Source organism: Amblyomma maculatum, chromosome 7, assembly GCF_055883805.1.
Source record: "Amblyomma maculatum isolate TAMU_Amacu chromosome 7, ASM5588380v1, whole genome shotgun sequence".
Classification (NCBI taxonomy): domain Eukaryota; kingdom Metazoa; phylum Arthropoda; class Arachnida; order Ixodida; family Ixodidae; genus Amblyomma; species Amblyomma maculatum.
Window position 1 is genome coordinate 100,799,112 of NC_139350.1, and position 23,934 is coordinate 100,823,045.

General features: G+C 44.6%; 1 long non-coding RNA gene across 1 annotated transcript; it reads right to left on the bottom strand.

Moving 5' to 3' along the window:
• Positions 1 to 1,433: 1,433 nt before the first annotated feature.
• LOC146184133 (uncharacterized) lies at positions 1,434 to 19,419 on the bottom strand. The gene is made up of 4 exons (XR_014708837.1): positions 19,296 to 19,419; positions 18,842 to 18,946; positions 16,847 to 16,958; positions 1,434 to 1,702 (listed from the first exon to the last, which is right to left on the bottom strand). It is a non-coding gene; the product is annotated as an uncharacterized LOC146184133 (long non-coding RNA).
• Positions 19,420 to 23,934: the final 4,515 nt, after the last annotated feature.

The following is a 23,934-nucleotide window of genomic DNA, read 5'->3' on the forward strand; positions in this document are numbered from 1 at the left end:
ACTCTCAAATTGAAATAATCTTATACTACAATCCTTCTTTTTTTTCTGGATGAACACAACGCTTATAAAATATGTTCTGTAATGCAAGCACCTTTCCTGTCATCAGCAGGACATCCGCAGCTATGCATCTAAAACTTGCCGCCACTGTGGGGAAGCAATATGAAATGCAACAGTAAGATGCACTGCTTTGATCTAGCAATCTTTTTCCGCCTCAAATGAGAATTCAGTGTACTCACCACGTTTACAACTATTACAAGGTCCTTACTACCCATCCGGTTAGCCCCTGAATTTAAATCTCCAAAATGAGAGGGCATGTGCTGCACTTAACATATTTGCTAAATATGCACTCAGGCACAACAAAACACAGTGCCTTTCAGGTCTTGCAGACATGCATTACGTTCATCTGTCAAGAAATGTCTAAATACTTGCGTGTCTAGTTAGAAACAAGCCCCTATTTCACAAAAACTGGGGCAACTAAAAAATGTTAGGAACTCACACAAGCCGCACAGTTTCATGCTTGCAGAATAGCAGCTATGTTCTTCTACCAAGCACATATATGACCAACTGCTTATTTCTGTTATCTGAAACTGCTTCCCCAACAAAATCTTAGCTCTTCAGTAAAACTTCCCATCATGTCAGAAAAGAAAGAAATGAAGCACCATACAACACTTCCTAGCTGCGCCATAGAACTGAGCAGTGTCCACTTTTATTTTTTTGGTAAAGTTGTTTTTCTTTTTTAGATACGAAATGGCTGCGCTATTCCAAGTTTGACATCGTGTCCCCTCCTATCTTCGTCCAGGTTGGATCGATAGTATGTATAAATCGATAAATAAAAAATGAGGCTAGTGTGACTCGATGAAAATAATGCTCGGCACTTTCTGCACATAGGAAAGTACAAAACACTAACCATGCAACAATGACTAGCATCTCACAAGTAGGTTTCCATGGATATTGTGTACGTTTTTATGTAGGGGTGTCTTGCACTTTTTTTTTAGGTGAAGAGGATGCGATAGTGTGCAACAGCAAAGAAAAAAAAAATGGCAAGAGCATAGCCGAACAGGTTCCTCATCATCATCCTAACCAGCCTGACTACACCCACTGCAGGATAAAAGTCTCCTTTAATTCTCTTGTAAGGAGGAAGATGAGCATGCAGGAAGCTCAATGTCGGCAGCCAAAGCCAGTTTGCTCAAAGTGGGAGACAAATCATCAAACTGCATGGGAGAAGTTCTAATTAGGCATTAACGCAGATGATGATGATGATGATGGTGCCATGGTCAGAGAGAAAGTCAAAACCTGAAATAGTGTCACAGCAGCACGACGAGAGAACAAATTCTATGGTACATAATGAGCTGTGAATGGTGGCCCTGGCCGTGCAGGCAGTCAAAGGCGAAAGACACTGCGCATTACGATGTGAGAAGCGAAAGATCAGATAATGTTGTCCACACTTTTATTAGCTTGTGCAGTTTCCTACACATCACAGATACAGTAGCCCCAGTATCAACAAGGAACGGCCCTACATTTGTTGACGTATTCGCAGTTCTTGCCTCAGGCAGTAACTAGTTTTCCTGGGGCAGAGATGCAGCAAAGAAACCGAGTGGCATTATGAGGATGGAGGCGAGTAGGCAGGTGGTGAGTGGAGGTGTCAAAGTTGTCTGCAGGACAGACGTGGCCAAGGCTCAGGGGCGCGTAAAGGCAGGCACATCTGCAGGTGGCGACAATGACTCACAATGTGACCAGAAACTCTGCACGCATAACAAATAAGAAGGTTGTCATATATGCACCAGGAGTCCACACAAAGAGGGGACAGTTACGTAGGAATGAAGGTGGCAGGCTACAGTGGAAGGCGGAACGGGATAAACATGTCTGACCAGATCTGACGTTGCCATACATGAGCGTTATTGCAGCAGGAACCTGCAGATGAATGAATGGCAGCACTTCAGTCACTTGCTCTCAAATCAGCCTGAAGGGTCATGGCCAGGCTAAATGGAGATCCCCAAATGTCCTCAATTAGGAGTAGCTGTTATATCACCTCCCCAATCGCAGTCTTTAAACTGGTCCAGCAGCAAGCTGCTGACGGAACTAAGCTGGAAAGTGATTCAAAGTGCACAGAAGGTGGCTGAACCAGAATGCGCTGCTTTGCTCCTGCCAAAGCATGAATTTATTGGCAACAGTGATAGGGTTTAGGACAACTGCGTCAGCCTCAATGTTTTTGAGAATGTGCTTTATCTGATCCATCTCTGGCTGGAGACTTCTAGATGTGTACACAGGTTCACAATGTCTTCAGTATAACTGGTGAAGGATCCTTGCAGCTGGGTTTAGGCTCACAAGTACTGTTTGGAACACAGCTTTTGTATGCAAGGGCAGCCAAAGATCTAAGAAAAGGCGCGTTTAAAAGCAGACTAGGTGGTGAAGTTTGTACTGTGAAAAACTGCGGCGAAATAAAAACACCACAAGAAAGAAGACGGGACAAAGGCGACAAAAGCGCCTTTGACCCGTCTTCTTTCTTGTGGTGTGTTTATTTCGGCGCAGTTTTTCACAGTACAAATATGAACCAACTAGCCCAAGAAACGGTATTAATGTGGTGAAGTTTGCTTTGCGGTTTCTGCTCTACAAACTGGCAATGCCTGTCACGTAAAACACCATGTCGTTCAGCTTCACAGCGTCGTCTCCCTGGTTGTGGACGCTTAACCGCTTGTAAGAGGTAAGCCAATCCTATGTATCTTGGTCATTGAACCCATTGAAAATGGCCGGGTCCCACTATCGACATCAAGGTCCCTACATACCTATCTTAATGTTTAGCCAGCTGTGGCGACCTAATCCTTGAAAACTTCATCTCATTCGCACACTTCATTTTCTGCTGCCCCTTGCTACACGAAGTCAAGAATGTAGCACAAAAATAAAGAACAATGGACGAAGAAGAACACATAAGACGATTGACTAGCGCTGGTCAATCATTTTATATGTCCTTCTTCGTCCGCTCTTTATTTTTGCGCTAAATTCTTGACTTCATGAATCATCAACTAGCCCGGCAGCAAGCTACACTTGGGAGGGAACGAATAAGGTTTGCCACATGAGGGACGGTGCACGAATTCAGGATCTCTGAACAGAACAGATATTCAGCTTAAGCGACGAAGGCGATCTTAGTCTAGAAGCAATGAGCGATAATTTCAGAGCCATTGATAATGAGTGCATGGCAGAGGTAGGCAGTAGGACAATTAGACAGGCTACCAGTAAACTATCTAAGCAGACGAAATATCTGATTATGAAATGGCAAGGCGTGAAAACCTCCCTCCGATGGGTCAGGATAGAACTGGCAGAGATGTTAAAGGTACTCAGTGAACGTAATTTGTTCGACGCAAGGGAGTATATTACGGAGAGAATCGAGCATGCTCTAAAATACAATGCTAGCCTGAAAGAGGTGAAGGGGAAATTAAGTAGGTGAAAATCCGATGTATGCATACCAAGGTAGCCGAGGAGTTCTACACTTAACCAGGCTGATAATGAGATTAGCAATAGTGAAGAGCAATCAGACATTCCGTCAGTGACAAAGGAAGAGGTTAAGAAAGCTTTAGAAGCTATGAAAAGGGGGAAAGCAGCTGGGGAGGCTCAGGTAACTGCAGATTTGTTGAAGGACGGTGGGGATATTGTGCTTGAAAAATGGCCACCCAGCACATGCAATGTCTGGACATCGTCACCGGAGTTTTGGAAGAATGCTGACATTATTTTAATCCTTAAGAAAGGGGATGCTAAGGACTTGAAAAATTACAGACCAATCAACATACTACCTGTTGCGTATACGGAATTTACTAAGTCATTGCTACTACAGTTATATATATATTGAACTCGAAGTGGATCACGGAATAGTTAGATACATAGGCAATTTCATATATAAGGCAAACCAACAGATGAGGCTCTCTATAACCCAGAAGCATGAATATGGTACATGTATGGCAGTGGTGCGTTGCCTGCCGGCAACACACTGCTCACCAAGGGCGCGGCGATGACCCGCAAGGCGTACACACGCATTGAATGTCACCTCCCACCTAGCGCCGAAAAGGAGAGTACATTGGGCACACTTCCAAATGCCACTTCGCAGGCGCCAGAAATCTTGGCAGGCAGCAGCTGCCATGACTGCACAACCCGGCTCTATGCATGAAAAATGATTGCCGGTGAGCTGTTAAAACAATCCTTTGCAGGGCACGACGCGCAATTCGATGGACATGAACAACGCTGCTAAACTTTAATGTGGGATTTTCAGGGGGATATTTTGAGAGTTCGATATAGGAAAATGATATATGTGCATTTGATATATCCGGGATCAAATACAGAATCAGGACAACCTTAGACTTTAATCAACCAAATGATCAGGCAGGTTTTCGGAAAGGGTACTCTACCATCGATCATATTCATCATGCTATCAACGAGGTGATAGAAGGATGTTCGGGATAAAACCAGCCTTTATAAATAGCATTCGTTGATTAGAATAAGCATTTGACTCAGTCGAAACGTCAGCAGTCATTGCCTAATCAGGGTGTATATGAGCCGTATGTGAAAGTATTGGAAGATATCAATAGTGGCCGCATAGCAACTATAGTCCTCCATAAAGAAAGTAATAAAATTCCCATAAGGAAAGGCACTAGGCAAGCAGACACGATCTCCCCAGTACTATTTGCCACTTGCTTAGAGGAAGTATTCAGAAACCTGGAGTGGGAACAATTATGAATAAGGGCTGATTTAATACATTGCCTTGTTAATTAACTCAGTGGACAAATTACAAAGAATGCTTAATGACCTAGGCAAGCAAAGCAAAAACATAGGCCTAAAAATTAATATGTGGCAGCCTACGGTAATGGTCAATAGCCTCGGATAAGAGCAGCAGTTTACAAAAATTCCGAGAGCACTGTGGAATCTACACTGCAGAAATGCGACAGCCTGAGTGTTGTTGGTGCACAAGGTGCATCACATTTGCTCTCATTATCATTACCAACTAATTGCATTGTCATTGTTAATTCCATCACTGTCATTATCACTAATTGCAGCATTATTGTTATCGCTACTATCATCCTCACTGTAGACAAGAAGAATTACGATGTGTTTCACAATTCCGGGCATGGCTTCAGTTTGGTAAAACTGAAAAAGTTTTAACCCGCTGTGTCACGCGAAAGTATGCTGGCACGTTTTATTGTTCATCATCTTGTTTTTAATGTCCAAGTCGGCAATAAAGAAAAAAAAAAAAAAAGGCGCATGGCGCAGTAGGTTAAAGCGCTCGGCAGGGGATCCGAGGTATGGAGGTTCGATTCCCGGTGGAGATCGGACTTTCATTTTTCTAGATTTAAGGACAAAGTTTTCAGCGGCCAAAGGAAAGAAGAAGAAGGAAGACTATAGGGACGAACACAGCGCAGTGTTTGTCCCTATAGTCTTTCTTTTTTTTTTTTTTCTTTGGCCACGTGCCTTTGCGCTGAAAACTATGTCCTTAAATCTAGAATACCAACTAGCCCAACAACTTACTCTACTGAAGTTCATTTTCCTGATGATGTTATTTTCGGTTTTGGGTGATGACGTCATAGGATTGATAGCTATGTCTGACCGGACGAACAAACAGCAACAGTATGAGCCATTGAAGGCTTTCGCCTTAATAGGTACAGGGGTGGAAGCAGGCTCGAGCATTTTGGAACAGCTCAGGGAGCACTGGTAATGCCACTTTGGAGCACTCAAATTATGCTTTGGAACATGTTTCTAGGGTCAAGCACTTTTAACAACTACAATTTTTTTTCTGATATACAAAAAAATCCATTTGATTACTTTTTATTCAAGATTCAATGCTGTACTACCTATGCATGCATATCTCAACATGTAAAGATGTTTAAAGTAACACAGCTGACTAAAAGCTTTTGCCTATTCTGACTTGACAGCTTTAGACATGTCCACGCTCAAGCACCACCACTACCTTGGAATTAAAATAAACAAGCTGCACATCGCCACTTCGATTCCACAGCTGTGCTGATAAATTCCTGGGCACTGCTCAGTAGTACCTTCAGGAAGGATAGATGGCACTGAAGGGTAGCCTTTTCTTCCTTAAGCTTCTTTACTTCATGGTTGTCTCCCAGTGACTCATGTTTTCTTTTAAATAACACTGGGGCTACACGTCGGCAACAGGCTTTCTATGCCTTTCCAACACTCTTGAAAGCATTTCTTGCAATTAACACCGTCCTGGCATCACCCCCATAATGCTTCAAGTATGCTTTTGTCTGATGTAGACTGGACAGGTTTGTTGTTAACAACGATTCTATAGTGAAGTACACACTCATTTTCACAGCAGAACTGTTGGAACAACTCGTGTAGTTCTTTGTAACCAGAAAAGTTTCCTCAACAGCCCGTGGTAGTCTGTGGCAATTGCTTCGCTCCTTGCCCTCGCTTCTCTCACCACCGGCGATTCAAAAGGCTGGGAGAAGTTGCTGTCATGCGCACAAAACATTTTTCTCGCAATTAATTCCTCCCAGTCGTTTGTGACTCGTTTTAGAATAACTTGAGATCAAAATATTTCTTATGCTCGCTTTTCTAGTTTATTAAAATTTTATATGTGTTAGCTAGGCCCAGCCAAGGTGCATTGTACCTCCACCACTAGTGTGCTGCCATCGTTTAAACTATGACGACCCTTATAGACCAGAATACGGAGGGTAAATTGATCGCTGCCATATTGAGGGCACTATAAGGCTACCTAGAGGTGCTGCAGCGAAATGACTGCTCTGCACTACCAAACGAGGTGGCCATGGCTATTCATAGCGCTTATGCCTTTACGTTTCTTTGAAGTTTTCACAACTTGCTGCTCACAAAATCGTCAAAATTGCATTTCTGCCTCATGGCAAGGCTGTTCTACACATATCGCAATGGCAGAGGCAAGCACAGCGTCCACAAGTGGAGCGAGTGGTTCGGTTAAGTGCATGGTACCTTTCTATGCAAAAAATACTACGGTTGCGACATTTCTTACCCTCGCGTGGTGTCTGCAAAAATTTGTTGCAGTCCGCACCGCACAAACAGGTGGCATGCCACAAGTGCGAGTAAACCTGATGTCTCCGTTTGCATTTCAGCAAGGAAGTGCCTTTTTTTTTTTTAACAGCCATGATAAGCAACGCCAACCAGTCACAAAAATAAGACCTTGATATCTCCTGTTTGGTTGATGTGCTGCTGATTCATTCTTCAACCCTGCTGGAAAGGAAAAAAAAACAAAAGAGACACCGGGGAATCATCGCCAATGAGAAGCATTCGCTCGCAGTAGCGGCATGCGGTCTGTTTTGTGAGGTGTGGGCTGCGGCAGATTTTTTGCAGTCACCACGCAAAGGTAAAACATACAGCAGACTGCAAAGGTTTTGCTGGTACATGGGACATTACTTGGGGGTGCAAATCAAATCAGAAAAGTCACAGCCATAGCAAGCCTGCATGCAATGGTACCATGCGCTTATAGGAACCACTCACTTCACTTGTGGACACTGTACTTGCCTCTGCCCTCGCAAGATGTAAAGAATAGTCTTGCTGTGAGGCAGAAATTAACTTTTGACAATTTTATCAGCGACCAGTTGTGAAAACTTCAAAAAGAAACATAAAAGCGCAAGAGCTAGACACCCACGGCTGCCTCGTTTGACAATCCAGAGGCATAGTTTCGCTGCGGCAACTATAGATGGTGCTAGAACGCTCTCAAAATGGCAGTGTTCAATTTACCCTCCTTGTTCTGGTCTATAGACCTTTTCGAAAAGTAGTCGTGGGCGCTGCCATATTGAATACTGGGCTGTGCTGCTAGCATAAGAAAAGTTGAGAATTATCTCTCCCAAAGCCGCCCCACAGCCCAGTCAAACCGGTTTCGCCGAGGCTCGTGAAAAGGTCTATAGCACAACATGCCACTGCCCTGCTGCACTTCTCACAGTCACCTAACCAAATTGCATCGAACCGCATTTCTTGTACCTGGCGCAATTAATGGCCAAATACAATTAATTTTAAGCAAAAATCATGTTTCGCTAAATTTTATGGCAAAATACCAAGGCATCAAAACATCATGGCAAAACATCAAGTTTTGGAGTTTTGGAACAATATTGTGTTTTGGGGCAGGATGCCATTTCACAAAAACAGCAGGCTGTTGTGTGAAGGCCGAAATGCCATCAGCATGCAGATTCAGTGCATATGACAACCCATAATAAGCAGTGCTTAACCAGCCAATTAGAAGATGACAGTCATATTTATTCACTTGTCATGCGTCTAAACTAAAAGCTGCAAGAGGCGTGTCATAAACTGCAGTTTTTCAGCTGCACGTGGTCCTTGGTTTTTGCAAGATACAAGAACAAAGCAAAATAGAGCATGCAGCTGTGACGCTTAAGCGTTGCATGGTCTGCGAAGTGATCTCAATTTCGATTTATTTCTGGAATTCATGCTTTAGAGCCCTCTACCGCATTTATTTTCCACATATGAATTAAATCCGCTGGCGCTTGTATTAATTGCGTTGGCAGTCTGAGTCAATTGTTTGGCGCTGTCATCATTCGAGTTGGTGTTCGGATTAAATACACTGCCGCTTTTATTAAATGCTTGACACTAAAATTAAATTACACGGTGCGCAGATCGTATCAGTTGGCGCTCACATTATTTCCGCTGGCACTAGGATTAAATTCAGAAGGAAAACCTGTAGAACAAGTCTAGGATGGAGCGCATTTCGCAAGTTCTTCCAGGCCATGACTAGCAGCTTACCGGTATACCTCAGGAAAACGGTAAACAACAGTTGCATCTTACGAGTACTCATCTATGGGGCTCAAATGTGAAGGCTAATTAAAGGGGTTATACTTAAGTTGAAGTAGATTCATAGAGCTGAGGAATGGAAAATGGTAAGTGTAGTCTAGAGATAGGAAGTATGCAGAGTGGGTCCAAGAAATCAACTCTAAATAATGACATTCTAGTCGAAATCAAGAAGAAATGGTCACAAGCAGGACATGTATTGCAAAGAGAGGATAACCGATGGTCGCTAAGAGCAACAAATTGAATTCCAAGTGAAGGCAAGCGTGGCAGGGGGCGGCAGAAAGTCAGGTGGGTGGACGAGGTTAGTAAGTTTTCAGGGGTCAAGTGGGTGCAACTAGCACAAGACCGGGTTAACTGAAGGATTATGAGAGAAGCCTTCGTTCTGCAGTGGGTATAGTCCAGCTAACGATGATAATGATGATGAGCTATGGACAAAGAAAAACCGTATGGCAACAAAGGGCTCCTTTATCACATAAAAATCTGAATTAAAAAAAAATCTTCCCACCAGTTGAACCAGACTTGCAATGACTTCATTAAAATGGCCAGTTTGCCGCCACTCTGAAATTAATGGCCGAGCAGCATAACTTTTGGGATCTGCACTCGCAAAATCAATACTGACATATACATTTCACTTGAGAAATCTGTCGCCAACGGTGACACCAGCATTTCATCTCTCCTCTTGAGTATACTCGTAACTCCCTGCCACTAAAAAGAAATATTGCTGACAAGTCGTATTGTCTACGAAGAGGCTTCACAAATTCATAAAACATTTAGCGTAAATATATGTGCGGCTCCAACGCCTCAATTCGTCTTTTAATTAAACTGCACGTGCTCTTTTCTCTCTGTCTGAGCACGTGGAGGGGCAGCTGAACTGTGCATGTGCAAAGGTTATCGCGGCGCGAGACTTGTGCTTGACGCGGCAGAAAGTGTAGATAAAGGGACAGAATGGAAGAATCGAGGGAGTCTGGCAGGAGCCCTGCTTGGGGAGCGATCACGTTGTTAGCTGTTGGCGAGCAGCCCGAAGCATCCTGATGTAATGGACTGTGGAGCAGAGCAATACCAGGATGAAGACGGAAGCGATGCCTCCTGAGCTGGGTTTTTTGCTTGAGTTGCAGCCAGACGAGGAGCAATGTATTTTGTACTGCTCGGAGCCCCTTTTGCCATGTCACATAGGCCATCTTTACACCCCACTATGTTTTGTCTTGCCATGTAAAAGCACTGCCCCCTTACTTTTGTAGCAAAGCATTGTCCTGTCACGAGTCTCGACCACATGCTTCGCATTGCAGCAGCGTGCAGTGTTGTATCTTTGCAAAGTGCTTCTCTGCTGACCCGGAAATAAACTGGCATTTTTATCATCATCATCATCAGCCAGACTATACCCACTGCAGGGTGAAGGCCTCTCTGATATTTCACCAATTGGTATTTTGGAGCAGAATGGAATTCATGTGAATTTGTGACTAGTAGTCGGGCGAGGCCCTGACTCGCGGACCCATTCTTCAGAAGGCGGGGCCTTCATATTAAACTACAAATAGATTAGGTATTTTTAGACCTGCATCATTATCATCACCACGTCGCTTTGTTGCTTCAGCAGCGAGTCATGGCGAGTCAGTGTGCCAGGTTCATCCATGCTATGATAGATGAAAGAATTCAGAAAATGTTGAATTCTGAATCAACAGTTCCTGAATTCCTGACCAAACCAAACCGAATTCTGAGTCAGGTGAAAGTAACACAGATGAAAAAGAACCTGGAAGGAAGTGAGGAGCAGTCACAAAAAAAAAAACTTGGCAGTGAAAGGGTTAATAACAGTGCGCTCTTTGTGATTAGGGTCATCGGCTCTACCTCGTCCATCCATCCCAGAGGTCTTTCATCCTGCCATTTTCCATTCACTTCACGACATCTGCCATCTCAGCATCAGAGCCACATAGTGCCTCATTACCCAGCGGTACGTCTCGCCAAACATTAGACGTTCGCCAGTGGGCCCGCTCGTGTTTTGCTTGCCAGTTCGTCAAAATAACTCACTATACAAAGACTCCTCCCCAGTCTTTCCTGCCATCTGGTTGTTGCTTTGACCACGTTCACCTTGACAAAGACCACCACCTCCATCTAATGGCTGCCGGCACATTCTGATGATGACTGACCGCTTCACTCGTTAGCTCGAAGCAGTGCCCACTCTGGACATTACTGCGTAAACAGTTGCCAAAGCCTTCGTTTCAGCATGGATTTCCCACTTTGGCTGTTACCACGGATCGTGGCCGCCAGTTTGAATGCATCCTCTTCACTTCCCTTACCAGTCTGCTCGGCACTAAACACTGCCGCACCACAGCATACCATCCTTGTGCTAACGGCATGGTTGAGAAGCTCCATCGTCAGCTCAAGACTGCCCTCATTGCTCGCCTAGATCGCGAGCACTGGGCTGGTCACCTTCCTATGGTGTTTCTTGGCCTACGCACCGTTTTTCGTCGCGACCTTGGCTGTTTGGTGGCCGAAGTCATCTCGAAGACTTGTTCGTTCCTTCGGCTTCCTCGTCCCAGCCCCTGCAGTACCTTTAACGCCTTTGGGACTGCATTCAACACCTAAACCCAGTCCCACCTCTATCATCTGACCGTCAGATCTTTGTGCACCCAGATCTTGCGTCCTCGAGGCATGTTTTTCTAAGGCGAGACACTGTAAAGGGGCCTCTTAGCCCCCCATATGATGGCCCGTACCATGTCCTCAACAAGACTACAAAGTCGGCGACTATCCTGCTGGATGGTCGTGAGAGGTAGTCTCCCTGGATCGCCTTAAACCCAAATATATGGAGACACCTCCCCAGGAGCTCCCCTCGGATGTTGCTGGCTTATCTGTCGACATGCCTGCCGCTGAGGCACCCTCATCCCTGCCCCGTTGGCGCGTACATTTCGCCGCTCCGTTTGGTCGGGGGGCCCTGTAGCGCACAGCGCCGCTGTAAAGCGGAGGCGCTAAGATCGGCGTTCACAGCCAGCAAGCACGGCACAGGCTGCTCGGTTCGAGAAGCCTGCCACGCTGGTCCTCTTGTTCTGGTGCTCCGCTGCAACGCCGTAAATTCCTTACATGCTCTTCACTGCAGGACACTTCCTGCCGGCTGCAAATATACACAGAACCAGCACTCCACTGCTTCAATAAAACGCTGCTTTAGGCTTGGGCACTGCCAGCTTCGACAATAAAGGAATCTGCTGAAGGCCACGGACACAAAGAAAAATTTAAACGAAGCTGTAGTACAGCAGAAGGATCAGAATTCCCCGCAAAGTAATTTGAGATGCGGATCAAAAAGCTGCAAAGAAGACTGTTCTTTGCCCGCAGCTGCGAGGAGGGCTATCAAATGCAGGTGCCATATTCGGTTTGAGGTCGAGCACAGAGACTGGCATTCAACAAAAACAGTATGGAGCTCCTATCGGGATGGAGTCTGATGCCGATTTACGACCTACGGGAAGTCGGCGCAGCCGTGGGCGAGCAGCGCACCACGGGCGTACTGACGGCCCATGACCGGTAAGCGAGCCATGATAATTCGCCCCCTTGTGTTTCCTCGTGACTGCAGCGACGGGGATTTCAACAGAACGAGTCGGATGTACGGCCTGCATGCGGGGCCCGTTCGGCATAGAGGGTGGCCTGCCTCACTTTGGCAGCGGCACCAGGAGCAGAGCCCAACAACCCAAGTCCCGACCCCTGCCCTGATTCCTGTATTACATGGGCCTGCTGAAGGACCAGCCGTGCGACTCCCAAGGGGAAAACGGCACCCAGGTGGAGGTCATGATTAAGGGAGGAGGGTGTGGGAATTTAAGATTACCCACGCTTGCACGACACGGCTCTGTCTGCCTCACGGGGATACCTCATCTCTCTCCTTCCCCTGAAGCAGTGGCGGAGAGGGCAGGGGCGAGAGACCTGGCGTAGCGTGCCGGGCGGCCCCTCCTTCCCCCTACCCTCTAATATTGATGCACAGCATCTCATCGGGGGGAGACGACGCCGCAACGCCAGAGCCCGCGGATGCTGCTATGACCAAGGATAAAAATTGGGCACTCCCAATAAACAGCCCAGCCCGGTGGCTCTGCCTCAGTGTTTCGTTCTTCCCTGCCACGGATGTGGTCAGAGCTAGCGGCGGGGCGTTCCGTTCTGAGCACAGAGCCCGAGTCCCGTGAGAACCCCCACAAGGTGTTGTTACATGTCTCCTTGACGTCAGCTCCAGCATCCATTGCAGTGAAGAGCAAGCACAGAGCTACGCCAGGGTTCAAAGCGATCGCTGAATGGAAATGTTTTTTTTTTTTCATTTAAAGCACAAATTAGATTAAGCTCTAAAAAATAAATGCCATTGAATGGTACTGTGTCATGCAATATATATATATATATATATATATATATATATATATATATATATATATTACCCCGCACCTCCACCAAGTGTTAAGTGGGGATCCAGGCACTGGTAGCGGGCACTGGTAGCGAGAAGAACCGGAGTGGTGGTGGCTTAACTTTTGAGTCAGCTGGTCCGCAAAAGCACTTCCCCTTCCTCCTTCTCGGCTATCTGTCCGCTTAATCAGAACTTCTTCTTTACAATACACATATATAACTGCAAAAAATTTGCACATTTAAAGCTGACAGTGCCCAGGCCTAAAGCACCATTGCACTCAAGCAGTGGACTGCTAGTTCGCAGCCAGCAGAAAGTGGGCTGCTGCGATGAGCAGGCACAGAGCAACACCGTGGTTGCCTGCAAAGGTTCAACTTGAGAAATTATTTTCTCACTTAAAAGCACCCTGATTAAACTTTCAGTATTAAATGGCAATGAATGGCTCTGTGCAAACTAGTATTTTTCATATCTTTAATAGGGCCACTTCATTACATAACTGACGGAGGAATAAACCTCAAACCTCAATAAGGTAATTTTCTCTGATTTAGAATACTTTTGCAGGTACACCTTACATTGTTTGATCTCTTTTATAATGTTTTTGCAGGTGCAGCTTAAGTTGTTTGATCTCTTTTATAGGCTTTTTGTCTTCTAAAAAAGTTGGAGAAATAGATTGAGTACTATAATAGTAATAATTGGTTTACAGGAAAGGAAAAGTTTTCCCGTGGACACCTGAATCGCGCTACAAGGGAAGGAAGATGGGAGCGAAAGCGGAAAGAGAGAGGCCCCATAGTGGAGGGCTACGGAGTAATTTTGACCACCTGGGGATCTTTAACATGCATTGACATCGCACAGCACACAGATGCCTCTCCGCTTTGCATCCATCGAAACGCAGCTGCCGGCAGTCAGATTCGAACCCAGGCACTCTAGTCTAGTGCCTAGACCATAAGAATATAAAATTTGACAAACATTTCAAAATTTCAGCTTTTTGTACCATATTTTATTATTTATATTTGAACAAATATAAGGCAGAGTTTGTTTATTTCCTGCACATCAAAAGAACAATGCATTTTATTAATATGAAAATTTTTGTTTATAGTGATGCATCAAAAAGTTAATTTTTTTACAAATTTATCTGTGTGACTAGGTTTTGCTATTACTTGCAAGCTTAAAGGAGTATAGACCACCTTCACTCTGGCTACGTCATGAAGATGCGGTGGCGCTGTCGTAATTACAGACTTTCGCGTGGTAGGAAAAGCAATGCTTCAGTTGCTTTCGCCTATTGTGATTGTGCGATGGTTTGCTGCAGCCGAAAAAAATAAAAAACAAAGCACCATGCTGACTAGTTGCATCACCGTGGCATGTGATGGAAGGCAAAGAACGCAAAGTTTAGTAAGCTTGCACAGGTTTCTTATGGGCGAAGGTCGCCGTAAACAGTGGGCCATCGCAGTGTGGCGCGAAGGCTGGATACCGACACCTTTACGCCAGAGCGGTTATGGGCTCAAAGGCCATGAATAACTCGAGTTTGGCCTTCTTTATGACGCGTAATGGTATTTTGTGAGTGCACGTAAAATGTTGACGAGGCAGCCAGTATATTAATGCGTAGACACCTGTTAATAATGTAAGCAATTCCTGAAGCAAATTTTTTTTTCACTTTCTAGTTGTATGTATTATGTGCATAGTGAGCTGATGCGCATGCGATCAGTATTGCACTCCTCCGTGGTTATATTGTATGGCTAACATTAGCTTTGTTCACCTCAAATTATTTTAAATTTTGTGATGAAATGTGCGTGTGCTGACAGCCACTGATTTGCTCAATTGGAGATGAATTTTATTATACCGAGGGGTTTGAGTGGTATTCACTGCAGCTAATTTTGAATGCGAGTTGTGGGGTTGAGCGTCCCGAGTGACATATGGGCCCCTGTTTCAGATTTTGAGGATCTTTACATCAACTACGTACTGCATGGCACACTGTCGCATTCAGAGTTTATCCTACATAGAAACGTGGTCACGGCGGCCGGGACCGAACTGGGTAGCCCTAACTACGGAACCAGCATGTGGACGCTGCAGCTTGTAATGCAAGCTAAAAGCTTGAATACCCATGAAGAAATTATAAACGCTGACGCCAATAACCTTCCACGAACAGAACAGATAGGCGTGCAGCGTGGTGATTTAAAGGAATAATGCAAGGATAAGCAAACCTGTACGGTGCCAAGGCACAGTGCCCTTGCTACTGTTGCCATGCTTACCAACAACGCTCATTTGATGCTCGGTATGAAGAATCATCCGAGAATGCAATGATGTTTTGAGCGGAATACTTCCTACCTGGTTTGCGTGTGCTGTTTACGAGCGAGAAAAATCACATTCCACTTACCCGACTGAAAGTTGTTGTATGCACCCAAAGCTTTGCAATTCTCGACGCATTCCGCGGCTAATGTGCTGGGCAAATAGCAAATAGATATCAATCAACGCTACTCATTTTCAAGGCAGCAACAACTTCGCTCGTGCGCTTTGAACCCGCTCTTGGTCTGGTACGGTGTGCAGGACAAGGCGATGCATGCTGTGTACGTGAAGTTTTTCCAAGTATTGCTTTTGTACTCACACAGCGCGTGGGTATTTTATCTGCCAAAAAGGTGCCTGCATATCACAATAACACGCTCTTGGCAAGTATGGCCACAGCAGTGGGGTGGCACCACAGTGCCGCTCCCGTGCTTTCCGCCTGCTCTGGGGCCATAGACGACTGCCACGCCACTTTGATTGCTTTGTTTGTTTTAAACATGGCGGAGACCTATAGACACCTAATTTTTGGGTTCGTGTTTAATTAGCTGTAATGATGTGCAAGGTATTACTGTACAGAAAGCACCATGTGACATCCACTTATGACCGCTAAACAATTTATCATTGAATTTCTTTCCTCATCCGTTTCGGTTTCAAAAGCTGTGTGATGGCTGTGACGCCAAAGTTAAGTCTAGGTCACGTGACGGGTGAAAAAAGATTGTGATATTCTGCGATGTTTAAATTCACTGCAACGCTGAAGCCAGCCTGCCTCAAGAACAGGAATCGCGAAGAGCTGGAGATTATACTGCGGCTTTTTCATGCTGTGCATGGCTTGGACTTGATTGTGATGTCACAGCCATCTCTCAGCTGTTGAAACCGAAATTGGCGAGAAAAGAAAATTGAACTGAAAATTATTTAGCAGTCGTAGGCAAAAACCACTTGGCGATCCGTATACAGGAATGTCTTACAAAAATGCCACCAAAATTTGGCGTCTATACTCCTTTAAGATGGTGGTCACGGGCAGAAAATATTTTTTCGCCAAAAACAAGCTGGGATAATATTCTTCATAGCAATACAATTTGCTATGATTTTTTAAAAAGAAATTGAGGATGGTCAAGCCCACAACCTGTATCAGTTGGTGTGGAATGAAACCGGCACCTTTACCTTAGCAGATCATGCTAGCCATAACAGCCTAGCATTATCCTTGATGCATTAACATGACAGGAAAAAAAAAAAAAAAAAAACAGTGGTAGCATACCATATATACACCATTACAAAATCGAAGAACTTGAAGGTAAGCTGTCTAAAAATTGTAAAAACATTTTTTTTTTTGTGGAACTGCAGCAGCATCACACTTTGTACCAAAAAAAATTGCCTTGACAAGCACTGGACCATATATATGCTGGTCTGCAAACATGAAACGCCTTTGCCCACACGTACCAGCCACAGCTATCCAATGGAAACTAAGGCAGAATCAAAAGCACAGAAGAAAGCCCCAGGTTGCCTCCAAAGGATCCCTGTTTCAGCACACGCACCAAAGACAGGGAAGGACCTGGAAATCAGAACAATGCAATAAATGCCCACTCCTGGGAAAGGTAAGATGTGAAGGATTTTGTTACAACACAGAAAGTATAATGAATGAAAGTATGAATTCCGCAATTCATGGCAGTTGGTTGTGTCTACTATCTTTGCAAACATTTGTCGTCACTTCAAGTAAAGGATCCATTTCTCGTTCCTAATTCTGAGGCAGTTGCTGATTTGCTCCAAAATGAGAGCTTGGTATACAGTGCTGGTTTTAGCGTAGATGTGGTTGATTTGTATAATCTCTTCCACACTCTCAACTCATCCAGTATGTTCAGCAATTTATTACGGAGGACAATGATGAATGCTGGTTCCAAAATGAGTGTGGAACCTTAACCAGATCCTTTTTGGAAATGTTATCTTACTACCTGAGTAACACGTTTTTTGAGTGAGATGGTCGACTTTATACGCAAAAATCTGGTGTGTGCATAGGTGCCAAGATAGCTCCCATCCTCAGCGACATTTATCTAAGCAGGGTTGATATGAAAGTTGAGAATGATTTAGCCAGTTGTTGCATGCACATTTTCCGTTTCGTGGAGGATTTTTTGGTGCTAGCTAGCTCTGTGAATCCTGAATTTGTGTCAAATGTTCTTGATGTTTTTGCACGTAATGGGTCGGGACTAAGGCTCACGCATTTAAAGTTGTCTTTCCAACCCCACCATGTCTGTTGGCAGTATTCACCTAGGAGTGAAAAGCCCCTTCTGAATTACAGGTCCTTTCATTCAAAGCTCGTAAAAAGTAGTATTGTTACGGGATGCTTAGGCATGGCAGTGAAGAAATCTTGTCATCATAAAATGATGTCCAGTCTCTTAACTCAGGCGGACAAATGCAGGGAAGCTGGTTTCCTGAACTCAGTTCTCGTCTCGAGTGCAGACAAAGTCCTCTGCGCGCTAAAATTGTCTTCAAGCATGTGAGGGCGGGAAAAGTGTTCGGAGGAAGGAAGAAGAAAGGTATGTAGTAGTCATGCCATATGTACACACGCTGTTGCACCGAATTAAGAGTAGGAAGCAAGCATAATGTAAACGTTCTGTTTCCTTCTCCTAACAAACTAGAAAGAGTGGGAGCCGCGGTTCAAAGAATGCACGAGGGGGCAGAAGAAATGTGTGCAACATAAATCATGAAAATAGATATGTTCCTTGTAAGACTGGCATAGTATATCAAATCCCTCTGTCCTGTGGCCTTACCTACATAGGCCAGACTGTGCAATGCATTAAAGTGCGGCTCATGGAGCACGCTAATTCGCTGAAAAAGAAAGAAGCTAACCTAGCGAAGCACTGACCCATGTGCGAATGCACGTCATTTTTTGATGACAGTGATGTTCATTCTTACCAGTGCACTAGAGAAGCTTTTCACATCAGAAAAAGTAAAGGGTGCGTGAGTACGCCTTTTGTCACATTATCTCCTCGGGAAATGAATATGCTGCACAGTGGGCAGCAGTTCTGCCGATGCACTCGTGCTTTTAAATGCTTTTTTTTTTTCTTTTTACCAAAACTTGAGGTCGTTGACGTTGCGCATGTGCGCTGTTTCTCTGTGCGCGTATATATGATGTGATTCTTCCCAATAAAAAAAATCAGCTGTAAGTTCAGCGCTATTCGTGTGTCTCGTTTCGTTTATTTCTTGGTCTCTGTATCTTTTTCGCTGTTGGGCCACCATTAATTTCGATACTCCCCCGCTTCTTATTGCTTCGGCTGTGGCGGTGCTGATCGAAATTCATGCCCTGGCCACATCAAAGTCATGCCGTGGACTATCCTCATAAATAAGGTGAGTTTGATTACATATATCAGCACCCTTGTGGAGCAACCGGTTTTTGCCAGCACATATTTTTACAAGCGGGTGCACTCAAGTGCTACTCACCTTTTCATGAGGCACAAGGCATACCATCGGGAGAGGCCATGAGCAGAAGCTGCGATGAAGCCAAGATCTCACAATCGCCGTGCATCAAGATTATTTCGGTACATACTGAAAGGAAACAGAAATGGTTGCTCTTGCTGGGACAGGGCTAGCCGGGGCCAAACGGAGGCGTATTCGAAAATGAACTACAAAAGGAAAGCCCTTTCGTGCGAGCCGCCGGGACTGCTTTTAAGCGCACGAAAAAGGGCTCCTTAGTTCCTCTACACTTCACTTGAAGTCACTGATAAATAGACTCATAGCAAGATTACAAAAAAATAATTGAGATCGCTAAACAATAGAGCGTCGATGCAGAAAAAAAATTCCAAACAATTTGTAACGAGAGGGCAGCGGTGCAATGGGTTGGCGAGGCAAGTACGGAATGCAACACGTGCTTTGCGCTGTATTTCGCAGTACTCACGAAAGTTTGGAGAAAGCAGCAGGGATGCGTGCCACCCAATCTAATTTGCAGAATCCATTCCAGTCCGGTCATTCTGAAACAACGCGGCGCGAACAAGCCTCCCGCTTGCTTGAACCACTGCGCGCCAAAATTGAAAAGGGAGAAAAAAAAAAAGCACCTGCGGCTGCGGAGGCGGCGATAAAAAAAAAAGCGTCTGGGTTCGAGAGTGCACGCAAGCAAAAAACAACAATAGGCAATTTATTACGTCACATCCGCCAGACTACAAACAAATCCTCCTCGCCTACCTTCTTTCTTTTCGCGCATGCGCAGCTTACCAAGATCGCGCGGTGGCGACCGGCAGGTGAAGCTTGGTGCAACCGAGTGAAAATAAGCAAACCGTTATTGCAACCCATGGATTGGCTTGGCTTTGTTTATTATTTGCGGATTGGGGTTTTTGCAGGAAAGCCAAAGGCAGATCACGTGTCGTGTGTTTGTAAACGACGTTTGGAATGTGTGGTCGTGTGAATCGCGATTTTTGCGTCGTGCACATTTCGTGCCTCAGTGCTCATCTTGCAGTTTCTTCATGGATTACGTTAGTAACGACAGAGGCGATAGACGCAGTAGAGGCTTCGTGCATCCACGGAAGTTGAAAGAGTGCTCCTACCTGCGAACCCCGTCGGTCTGTCCGTTCATTCTGCAACAAATCATATTTGCGTGTTGCTTCACGAACAGGGCGTCTTGGATTTATTTTTGAAGCATGAGTGGTGCACAGTGTGGCATACTAGAAACCAAGAGCGTATGTAAAAGGCCTGTGTATGGGGATCGTGATTTGGTTTGTGCTGCCATAGAAGAAGAATATTCTCAACGTGTAGGTGGTCTTGGCTTTCGTTTTGAAGGTTGCGGTGTTTATGTAATCACCGTATGTGATCGCTTGGCTGATTCTGGAAGGGTGTTTATGTGCTCTTTCTTTTGCAATGCCGGGCACTCCAGATAAAACGAGTCTTTTCGAAGCTGCGAGCAGTTTTCCCAAAACTGCCTTAGCGAAAGGCATAGAGTTCCTTACACTAACTAGAGGGAAAGCTGAGGGCGCTGCACTTCAGCCACCATGGGCGCGCTAAGAATCATGGGCCGGTGTGCTACTTGTTGCGGGACAGTCGGTTTTTCTCGGGTACGTGGAGTGGCGTTACTGCGATGTTTCTTTTTCGTCATCATCATTTGAAGGTGCGTACATAGACCGCGAAAGCCATAGTAGCGAAGGCGCAAAAGCAGATGTCGCCAATAAATGGTTACTGTTTCCCGAAATGCCACTAAAAACTTCTTTCAGTGATTGCACAACCATAAATATTTTTGTAACGTTTTTTTTTATTTCAAAGTTTGCCTATTAAGTGCGAAATATTGGTATTTGTGCTGCTCAAAACTAAGCCAATAGGAGAAAGAGCCATCGCTTATATTGGATAAATCTCACACTGGCATTCTGTTTCTCTCTCTTTTTGTAATTTATAGTCACAATATTCAATCTTAGGACATTATTTACGGTAGAACAACGTTTATCTTTGCATTAGTTTTGGCCAAAAGTTGTAGTTCTGCACTCGGTAGCTCACCGGCCCATGATGCTTTGAGCGCCCATGGTGGCTGAACTGGCCGTCTGGACACTCCATGTAAACGCCCATAGACGGCAGCACAGCTTTCCCTCTAGGTAGGAGTAAGAAACTCTATGGCGAAAGGACACTTCTATTTCGCGTTATTCACGAGGTGTGCGCGTTCGCGTAGTGTACAAGAGTGTGTAAAAAATATTTAGCATTCACCCGTTCCTACGTTCCCTAAATCGCACAGGGTATAGGCACTAAGATGGAGCCGAAATGGTGCCTTTCGCCTTCAATATATCCCAATATTAACTTCGAAAAAAATATCCAGCAGGTTCGGTACTCGATTTTCTTTTACCGCTTTTCCCAAGTTGCGTCGCCTGTGTGCACGCATTTTTCACGTTGCCCGCATTCTGCTGAAGCTGCCTGAATTGAACAAACCTCTATCCACTAGTTTGATCCAAGGCTTTCTGACCGACCGCTCGCTGTTTGTTACTGCTAATACCCAGTCCTCTTTTTCAAAGTTTTCTTTCAGCTATGTGTTCCACAAAGCACTGTCCCTTATTCTTAACGATCTCCCTTCAGTAACTTCTACCATCCACATTTTAGTTGATGACTGTGTACTTTGCTGCTCTGTAACCAACTCGTCCGACGCTTCTGCCTTATATCTATAATTCGCATAAAATAGTGATGTGCTATGTGGCCTCCGTCCCTGAGAAGCTTTAAACTGTTGATTTCTTCTCACCACTGCCAAAACAACACATCCTACTTACAAAATTAACACTAGTACTACTTTTTCAAAGAATTCGTTTAAGTGCCTTGGTGTTCACCTCACTAATGGCTTAACATTGTCTTGCCTTGTAAGCCATGTAACTAATTACTCTAATAGAACTGTTGGATACCTCTATCGTAACCTACCCATGGCTGGCACCTTCTTGTGTAAAATTACTAGATTACAAAAACCTTGTGTGATCACAACTTTAATATACCAATCATATAGTTGATCCACACTACTGTAACTTTACTGAACCTTATGAGCCTGTTCAAAACCATGCCACCAGTTTCATTCCCTCGAATACTCCTTCAGCATCTCTTCCATGAAATCTCTGTTACAGTCTCTGTTCTCGTCACTGTACTTCATGCCCCTGCCTTTATCACAAGCTTTTCATACAAAACCTCATGGCAGTCGTCTCGGCTAACCTGTGTATAGAACACCTTGCACAGGTCATCGTAAAAGTGGCATTTCACCGCATGCCCGCACAACTACATTTCATGAGTCATTCTTCGCAAGCACTGTTCACAACTGCAATTATCCCTCATCAGCGATCCTGTAAGCTTCAATACTGCCATCGAAGAACCTGTCTAATCATAGCCATGTATACCACTAGCCTGTCGCCATTTATCACTGTGCACAAGCCCATTCCTTCTGTAATGTCTTGCATTAGGACCTCTGAGGTATCAATAAACACATAAATAAAAGCATGGTTAATAAAGATTCCTTACAATATGGGAACTGTGATTATGTTCGGCAGGAATATATATATATATATATATGTAAGTGGATCATGTTGAACGGTGTTAAGCTTGAGCTTGGCACAATTGTCTTTCCTGTGATATTAAACTTAGAAATTAGGATACTGAGTGATAACACTGACATGGTGGCTTGCCTTTTGAACTTAGAATGAACTTAGAATTTAGAATTTGATTGCAGTATTCCTTTCTTTGCATTCATCCTAAATGCAGGGGTGGAAGTGCTGCTTCATTCTGCTCCAGCCTGCTTTCCCTCCTCCAAAATTGCTCCAACTCGACTGCATCAATGTTCTGACATTAAATTTAGTGGAGCACGGTTTTGCCGCACAGTAGGCCATTACTGGTATTGACAGCAAGAACCGCAATCTGAGACAATTAAGTTAAGCGACTATGAGAAGCGCAGCTGGGCAATGGTCTGTTATGAGTTCTGTATACAGGGTATGTGGCTGGTGTAGTCAAAACAATGGCAGCACACCGGTAGCAGAGGTGTAATGCATCTCACCCGAGCCTAATACGTACAAAATTTTAATATTACTTTTAGTATGCAGCATGTTTGCTTATAAGCAAATTTGAGGAATTCGTTACGGAAAATGTTCTGTGCACTTGATATGGCACCTACTCCCGGCCTTTTGAATCGCCTGTGGTGAGGGAAATGAGATCAGCGAGTGAAGCAGGTGCACCAAACTACTACGAGGTAGCGAAGCACTGGAAGTGGTAGACGAATATGTGTACTTAGGACAGGTAGTAACCGCAGATCTAGATCATGAAAGGGAAATAACTAGAAGAATAAGATTGGGATGGAGTGGATTTGGTAAGTATTCTCAGATTATGACTAGTATCTTACCGGTATTGCTCAAGAGTAAGGTATACAGCAGTTGCATCTTACACTTACTCACCTATGGAGCTGAAACATGGAGGCTAACGAAAAGGGTTCTATTTAAGTTGAGGACAACACAGATGACTATGGAATGAAAAATGGTAGGTGTAACGTTAAAAAATAGGAAGCACATAGAGCGAGTTAGAGAAATAACTTGAGTTAATTACACTCTAGTGGAAATCAAAAAGATGAAATGGGCAGGGCATGTAATGCGTAGAGAGGACAACCGATGTTCGCTTAGGGTAATAAACGATTCCAAGGGAAGCAAATCGCCGCAGGGGACAGCAGAAAGTTAGGTGAGCGGATGAGGTTAAAAAGTTTGCAGGAGTAAAGTGGATGCAGCTAGCACAGGTAGAGGAGTATCGGAGAGGCCTTCACCCTGCAGTTGGTATAGTCTGGCCGATGATGACTACGAGCCATTGGAAACTTGTCCAGCTGCAACAAACTACACGATTTGTTTGTAGCGATTCTGCTGTGAATACAAGCAGGTGCTTCACCATCTAGCCTGTCATGCCTACGACAGACAAAAGCACACTTGGAACTCTTATGGAGGTGATGCCACTTAGGTGCCAGTCACTAAATGTGTTTTCAAAAGTGTTGGAAAGTCATACAGGGTCTATCGCCAGTGTGTTAAAACTAAGATAGCTCAAGCAATAATTTGAGCAGCCAC